The 9,194-nt window shown below is 44.3% G+C and overlaps 1 pseudogene; it reads left to right on the top strand.

The window, feature by feature from the left end:
* Window positions 1-8,092: 8,092 nt before the first annotated feature.
* Window positions 8,093-8,210, top strand: LOC124623528 (annotated as a pseudogene).
* Window positions 8,211-9,194: the final 984 nt, after the last annotated feature.

The raw sequence follows: 9,194 nt of genomic DNA, 5'->3' as shown, positions 1-9,194 counted from the left end.
CTGCAGGGAGAAGCTTTCCCACGAGGCGATGTGGAGGGTCCGTGCTGCCTCCCTGGCCAAACGTCAGCAGCTGCCCTGCGCGCGAGGCAGCGGCTGCTGGGTACGAAGAGCAGCGCTTGTTTACCGTGGCGCTCACGGCTACACGAGCGTGTTCCTCCCCCTTCACTAAATATAGCCCGACCGCAACCGCCGGATATGGAACATGTCGCTGGGGGAGCTGGTCGGGGTGGGGAGGATAAGCGTTTGCCCACTCGCGCTCGCGCCCGGCGCGCAGCCCAGATAAAACAGTGGAGCATCTCTGGGCCCTCGTTGCAGACCGCGTCTCTCCGCTCCACCTGCACATCAGTTTTTCTTTCTGTCTGAGTGGGGCGCGCGGAAATAAAGCCTGCTGATGTGGGAAGCGACGCACGCTTCCATCGCTGCCGCGAATGCGCGTCCGAGACGGCTGGCACTCCAGATTTTGACAAGCGAATTGGACTCAGATTTCGTGAATGCCTCGCAACTGTTTTTTTCTTCTGTTTTACGCTATTTATTATTGCGTTGTGATAATTTCGTGTAAAGTATATCTGTGCATTTTCCATATGTACGAAGTTTCGTTGTAATTCTAGACCTCGGCCCGATACGAGAATTAATATCAGTGTTTAATGTTTCCAGAATGAGATTTTCACTCTGCAGCGGAGTGTGCGCTGATATGAAACTTCCTGGTGGATTAAAACTGTGTGCCGGACCGAGACTCGAACTCGGGACCCGGGTGGTGTAGCAAGCTCAGCGAAGGGCAAAGACGAAATTGTACCATGGGCAAGCTAGTTAGTTTTATTGAGGAGAGGACTGTTTATCGGTAAGAGAAAAAGGAGTTCTGATCAGTGTGGTTTGTTCACAACACAGGACTACTATTGTCGCACTGATAAATAGAGGGACATTTGTATTCCGAATACACATGTTCGAAAAAAAAGTTAGTACACCGTTTTAGAGGTTTCCAATTCATTCAAGATTTATTGTTGCTATGTTACTTATGGATACATGAAATGATTACATTTCCAAAAATGGTTGAAATGGCTCTGAGCACTATGGGACTTAACATCTGAGGTCGTCAGTCCCCTAGACTTAGAGCGACTTAAGCCTAACTAAACTAAGGACACCACATACAGCCATGCCTGAGGCAGGATTCGACCCTGCGACCGTAGCAGCAGCGCGGTTCCAGACTGAAGTGCCTAGAACCGCTTGGCCACAGCGGCCGGCGATTACATTTATAGATGAATAGCATAAGTGGTTCTTACTTACTTGGTATCGTTCCATGATGAAACACCCGTATTATTAGGTGGTGTAGACCCCACGGCAGTAAAGCAAGAGCTGACTGTGGCGTCCAGTCGATCATACAGATGGTGAATACTGTTATGAAACATCCCCTTAGAAAAATTAATGAAGTGACTGTGCTGATAAACCTCTTACATTATTTGATTTTCAAACGGCTGAGCAGAACTAAACGTACTCAGACATTTCGCTCTTTACCGATTCTGATCAACACTAAACTGACACACAATATTTTTAGCGCAACGCAATCTGACTTTCCATAATCTCTACAAAAAAGTGGCCCTGACTAACATTAACCTATACCTTTCACAAATCACTTACCTCACAAAAATCTTCGTTACTCGAACTACTGCAATACAGCTAGAGACAGTACTACCAGCTAAATAAAAGATTCTAACTACTGGTTGGTTGGTTGGTTTGGGGAAGGAGACCAGACTGCGTGGTCATCGGTCTCATCGGATTAGGGAAGGAAGTCGGCCGTGCCCTTTCAGAGGAACCATCCCGGCATTTGCTTGGAGTGATTTAGGGAAATCACGGAAAACCTAAATCTGGATGGCTGGACGCGGGATTGAACCGTCGTCCTCCCGAATGCGAGTCCAGTGTCTAACCACTGCGCCACCTCGCTCGGTGTCTAACTACTGAAGGGCCTAACTACTGATAGGCATAGTTAGAAAATTAAAGATTTTGATAGAGAACAAACAATGTATTTACCTTAATAGTGTTCAAAAGTCATAATATATATATATATATATATATATATATATATATATATATATATATATATATATATATATATATAACTGTTCATAACATCCAGTCCTTCAAATTTACTGTCTCTGATGGACACACGTCCATATCATCCGCTCTCAAAATTCCGCCCCATCTCTCTCCCCACATCCACCACTGCTGGCGGCTCACCTTCAACTGCGCAACGCTACGCGCTGTTAACAGCCAACTGCCCAACGCTACAATAGCGACTATTGCAACAATGGCGAACAGCCTCAGACTGCACAATACACATCCAGTGATTTTCATACAGCGCGCTACGTGGCGTTACCAACATAAAAACCTAAACAGCCTACTTGCACTGTCCTACCACATGTAATGCCACACTTTCTCCACCTGTTCATGTAGTTCTAAGAGAGTTGTTGGCTGACGAGTCGCACGAACCACTTGTCCGATCATATATCCCATGTGCTCGATTGGAGGGAAGTACAGAAGGCGTGCTGGCTACGACAGTTGCTGCACGTCTGAAGACAACGTTGTGGTTCACGGGCAGCCTATGGGCGAGCATTGTGCTGTTGGAACATATCACCTTCTGGCGCAAGAACGCCAAAAGAACAGATCGAACAACATCCTGCTGGTACCGAGTGCTGGTTAGCATCCCATCCAGAAACACCAAAGGTGAATGACTTGTTGCTTGTCGCACCCTGTACCATAGGACCTGGGGTATGGCCAATGTGTCTTGGACGAAAGCGCTCTGCGAGACAACAGTCACCAAGCCCACGTTGTACGCACAAACGACCATCACTTCCGTGCAGACAGAATCTGCTTTTACTGCTGGGTTCAAATGACTCTGAGCACTATGGGCCTTAACATCTGAGGTCATCAGTCCCCTATAACTTATAACTACTTCAACCTAACTAACCTAAGGACATCACATACTTCCATGCCTGAGGCAGGATTCGAACCTGCGACCATAGCGGTCGCATGGTTCCGGACTGAAGCGCCTAGAACCACTTGGCCACAACGGGCAGCTTTACTGCTGGGGATCACGGCGTGCCATTCCATTTTCCAAGTGATCCTCTGAGGGCACCAGTCCAGCAGTGCACATCTATGCTGTGGTGTGAGTGGAAGGCGGGCTAGAGGTGTGTGCGTCTGTACTGCCACTACTAATAGCCGGTTCGCAACAATTCGTTTTGACTCGTATGGACTCAAAAGTCGTCTTATCTCTACTGTGGTAGCTGGACAATCTGCCAGTGCTGCCCTTACAATATGGGGATACCGGTGGAAGTCTGTGCTGTGTGGAAATCCAAAACCTCTTCGATGAGAGTGAGAATCTTCATCTGACCACTGATACCGGCTTCGTTGTCCTACTGACACAACACGTCCAACTTGTGTGGTGTTGTGTACATAGTTCCACGTAGTCAGTGCGTACACATCTTTCCCACTAGAGTGCGCCCTGCTTAGCACAACAGCACAGGCGCAGCGCTCGTCTGTCTCTGCACTACGAGATGGCGCTGCCTTAGAGACGGACCAAATTCTGCTTCCGCCGATCCGCGTATTAATATGTAACGCAGCCAATGAGATTGCTGCTAACGTAGAACCTTTTCTCCTCGTGGATCACACTCGTGCAGTGATACATGAATGCGCGAGGTATTAAAACGAGTGACCAGACCTCTGATCAGTCAGTCTGCATGAGTCTGCATTAGTCTCTACCAGTCTGCATTTGACTGTACCAGTCTATAGTCAAGTTTCAGTCTGCGCCTAATAAGATTATCATATTCCTGTACATAGCCATCAAGCGAAATGTATAGACGCTTTGTCAAGTATCAGAGATATGTGAGAATAAGATTAACGTACCAAGACCAAAGGAACTTCAGATTATCATTTGTAAATAGCATCCAGAATCAAGTTATGTAAGGTTTATGCTTGTTACTATTTTAATAAATGTGTGCGAAAATTAATCAAGTTCTGTTTAAAGTTGGTCACCGTCAGTCTGCTACTCTAAGCGTGCAAGTGGCATTTCTATCATCTGACCTAACGGCAGAAGATAAACACGCCACGATAAGACCACGAGACATATTGCTGACACTCGCCTACTTCGTTAGAGCGACAAGTCAAATAATGTGATGGTGTGGGTACTGAAGGTCTTACAGTACGCACACTGCATGTGGCAATTCTACGAAAAGGCCATCTTCCCACTTGGTAGGCTACAATATCACCCCTTATAAACTCGCTCAGTTACCAGTAGGAAGCACGAGTGCATCTCCGTGGCACGGTTGCCTGCTTGCTCCACACTTTTGCACCACACTGAACCTTCTGGCTGTGAGCATTCTCTGTTGAAGGGCTGACACAGAGGTCTGGAAGCTATCCCACTACGCTATCTGCTGGCGGACGACATTGAAACCATTATCACTACATCTAATAGGCCCCAGGTGCCATATGCCATCATCAGATCGAAATCGACGTCGTACAGTGTACAGTGTACTTATTTTCTTTTTGCCGGAATTGTACTTATTCTGTGGCTCATAATAACCAACCGTTTAGAGAGCAAATTCGCAAAAGGAGAAGATAGCAAGAGTAGGAAGAAGCAGAATTGAGAAGATGTGGAAGAGAAAAGGGAAGATTTACCGTAGAAGATGATACAATATACTTTGAACATATCAGAGCTTGAGCGCATGTCAGAGACAGCCAGTGGTAAACGGGAATAATTCAGCTTCGCTATAATTCATCCCAGAACATACAAATCCAGATATATGAGTGTATCTACATTCGAAACGAGACCCTGAGTAGTCTTATGCTGCCGCGACAGGTACAGTGTACTATTGTCGTTGTTGTAGTGAACTGTATTGCATGTTTAGATGCAGTCATAATCGGTATTGCACCCATTCGCAGAGCGTCAAATACTGTCTGACTTTGAGAAGTACGAATATAGGGTCGAGCTGTGTAATAAAGAGTATGTTACTCAGCTGCCCAAGTTTAATACTGAGTGGTGTTATCTGCTATCAGCGGTCGGCTGCGTCTTGTCACATTTTACGGCGGAGCAGCGAAAATTAGTTATTTTTATTTTTTTATTTTTTTATTTTTTTAAGGGCGTTTTGACAGTGCTACTCTTCGGAGCAGAAGTCACAATATTTCTGCGTTCTGGAGTCGATCCGTCTGATTTATTGAATTAACATCGCTCTATTTGCTCCACACCAGCGATCAGTGGCATAACGAAAAGTCGCCACCAAAGATATAGCAGCACTCATCCTAGGCAGGCAATAGCTAAAAGCACATCTACACAACAGCACTATCAGATACTAACTGCATTAACATTCATTTCCCAGCACAGAATTCCCGAGTATAAACATCAGAAGAGCGTCACGCGTGTTCATGCCAGCTTTCAATTTACGTCTTTTATAATTCTCTCGCAGTAACTTAACATATGAAAATTACATATGTGCTGAAATTAGCAATTCAGTGCAAGGACTTGACATAATTTTCACGTTACAAAGTGTATTGACATAGTGGTTTACATGGAAGACACTAGTTTTACTATTTTGTTACTCTGAAGGCATCACAATATGAAGTGAAAAGTAAGGATTGTTACAAGATTATGGAGATGGGGTGCTTTCTCGCTTTGTTGATACCTTGGAACACAGCCTACCCACATTCCTAGGGACGTTTATTATCACATCAATACTTACTCTCCAATGTTAGTATACAGTTCATCCACATGTGTGAATAAGCCCTGTATTTTCGCTTTGTGTCTGGTATTTGAGTTTTTTGTCGGCAACCTTGATCAAATGAGTTGCAAACTGTAGAGAAATAACAGATGCCTGTTTGCTTGTAGAACCTCATAGAATAAGTTGCGTATCTAGGCTACAGAAATATTAACTTTTAATATAACAGTCTTAAACAAACAGTAACGGCAACGGAAGCAGTTAAAGGCAATTAAAAGTAGTTGCGACCGTTACAAGCGCTCTGAGAGGGGCTGATGTTTTAGGACTCGCTGGGGCCAACAAACTAGCGAAACACAACTGAGCCGGTGTACCGAAATTACAACCAGAAGCAAACTAGACAATGGTGGGTATCCTTTATCTTTATCTTTTCCGTCCTTCGCTGGACACTGACAAATACTGTTATAAAATGGTTCCTGTTCATCAGGTATGTGTTGCAGAATTGCCTTTACATCGTCTGGGGGGGGGGGTCTTCTTCTTTATTGGAACAGGTCGATTATACACTTGTTTATGTGAACATGGCATCCCTCTCTTACTCGTTACCATTCTGACTAGCACTCCTGTTGACACAATGTGACCCCCTTTCATATCAAACGATGAATACAGATATACGGATCAGTTACCTCCGGTAACGTTAATTTGAAAATAGTAGACAATACCCCTTTTCCAACTCATAGATTCAATTATATTTGGTTAGGAATTACAGTCTTCTTGAATTTTTAAATGACCTGCTTTCGTCATCTATTCTACTATTTTTTACAATTTCCACGATTGTAGATTCAGGCTTAAGACTTTTCTAGTGGTTAAAGTACTCAAAACACAATAGTTGTCAACATAAACAATGAGCTTCTTTTGCTCATGTCAGCATTCCTCAAACAAACTAACATAAAAGATGGAATTAAATTCTGGTAAAAGACAGGTCGCAACCAGCTTAAACGTAGCTAAATCATGTAAATACGTTAAGACTGAACCGAACGTTGTACTGAAACAGTTGAAAGGAATACAACAGAAGAATGGTTGGCTTTGAGAGATTAGTTAAGACAGCAGTTTGTTATGAAGACAAGATCTAGTAACCAATTGGTATGCAAACACATTTAGACTTCAAAAAGAATGTAACGGTTCCTATTTCACGGATGACATAGGATATACCGAATTTCAATGACGAAAGGAGAAAATATAAAGATGCAGCCAATGACAGTGGTGAAAGGCAACCCATACGTTTAAAACATAAAATTGGCAGGGAATTGATAGTGGCTAAGCGGAAATGGCGTATCTACGTTAAAGATAGATGCTGTCGATAGGAAAATCAAAGAGGCCTTTGGAAGGAAGAGATAAGATATGTGAATCTGAAGAGCTCAGATGGGAAACCAGTACTAAACAAAGAAGGAAAATCTGAAAGCTGGTATAAATACATAGGGGCGGTCTACGTAGAGGAAACAGTGTTACAGAAGTGAAGTGTAAGGAGCAGTAAAAAGAACGCCAAACACGTGAAATAAAGTTAGGAAACTGTTTATTGTTTCAAATGTAATCGCCATAACTGTAATAAAATTATCCCACTGTGAGACAAGATGGTCGATGCCTGATGGAAAAACGTTTTTGGTTGCCAATGGAACCTTGATTCTAACAAGACCTGTAAAGCAAATCAACGGCCATGAATGTCTTTCTACAATGCATGTGCGAGGGCCCATATATTCCCAAGGTTGTGTCGACTTAGCTGCAGAAGCTCCGCTGGGAGGCCTTTACACATCCTCGATACAATCCCGATCTCTCCCCATTTGATTTCCGTATATGAGACCCAGACATGACGAAACTGTTCCACTTGGTCAGTAAGATGTATGAGGCCGAGGAAGAACCTCCAGTTTTCAAGAATAATTTAATAACAAGAATTCCAACGTAGGCAGATGCTGACAGGTGTGAGTGCTACCAAATCATCAGTTGAATCCGCCCCTGGTAGCTGAGTGGTCAGCGCGATCGAATGTCGAACCAACGAGCCCGGATTCGATTCACGGCCGGGTCGGAGATTTTCTCTGCTCCGGGACTGAGTGTTATGTTGTCCTAATCATCATCATCTCATCCCTATCGACATGCAGTTCGCCTAAGTGGTGTCAACTCAAAAGACTTACACCAGGCGACTGGTATACCCGACGGGAGGCCCTAGCCACATGGCATTTACATTTACAGTTGAATGAGTCGTAATTACAAAACACTGAAAAGAATTTTTTTACAGTGAAATGGGAAGAACTGATAAAGCTTACTTCAGGGAAGATCAGTTTTGTATCCGTAAGAAGTGTATGAACAAGCGAGGCAACACCGATCATTAAATTTTACTGCCTCGGGGCAACGGCCTTATCATAGTGGATACACCGGTTCCCGTCAGATCACCGAAGTTAAGTGCTGCCGTGCGTTACAGGCACTAGGATAGGTGACTATCCGGGCCGCCATGTGCTGTTGCCATTTTCCGGGGTGCCCTCACCCTCGTGATGCCAACTGAGGAGCTACTCGACTGAATAGTAGCGGCTCCAGTCCAAGAAAACCATCATAACGACTGGGAGAGCGGTGTGCTGAGCACACGCGCTCGTGTCTGCATCCTCAGTTGAGGATGACACGGCGATCGGATGGTCCCGACGGGTCACTTGTGGTCTGAAGACACGATGCTTTGTAGTTGGAACAAAAATATTTATCGGCATTGGAAACCTCATATACATATTTGTGAATGTTCAATCTTTTTATGATGTACAAGTGCTGCCAAGTTTTGGGCTTCACTATAGAAATATCAACAAGAGAGTGTAGCGGAGCTCAACAGCTTGTGACTGCCAAGATACACGGAAGTGATTGATTTGTTATATTCCGCTGCATATATGAATATTAATATTGTTATTTAGCGTGCTAATTATTGGTTGATCAGTTTACTTAATACAACAGTGAATATTTCATATGTGTTCAAATGTGTGTGAAATCTTATGGGACTTAATTGCTAAGGTCATCAGTCCCTAAGCTTACATACCACTTAACCTAAATTATCCTAAGGACAAACACATACACCCATGCCCGAGGGAGGACTCGAACCCTGCCGGGACCAGCCGCACAGTCCATGACTGGAGCGCTCCAGACCGCTCGGCTAATCCCGCGCGCCGAATATTTCAAATTCAGAAATATTAGTCCACAAAAGGAAGCCAAATGAACGAAGTACATGGCTTGGATAAAAAATAGTGGCAACACTACCAGGCTTTAATGGCAGACGTTCACCGCCTTACATGCACTCATTATAGTCGCATCGAGCGAGGTGGCGCAGTGGTTAGCATACTGAACTCGCAATCAGGAGGATGAGAGTTCGAACCCGCGTCAGGACACCCAGATTTAGGTTTTTCGTAACCCTATATTTGACCCAATCCGAGCTTGTGCTCCGTTTCTAATGATCATTATGTCTATGAGACGTTA

Source organism: Schistocerca americana, chromosome 7, assembly GCF_021461395.2.
Source record: "Schistocerca americana isolate TAMUIC-IGC-003095 chromosome 7, iqSchAmer2.1, whole genome shotgun sequence".
NCBI lineage: Eukaryota > Metazoa > Arthropoda > Insecta > Orthoptera > Acrididae > Schistocerca > Schistocerca americana.
Note: the sequence above shows the minus strand (reverse complement) of the source record. Positions and strands in the feature narration are given on the sequence as shown.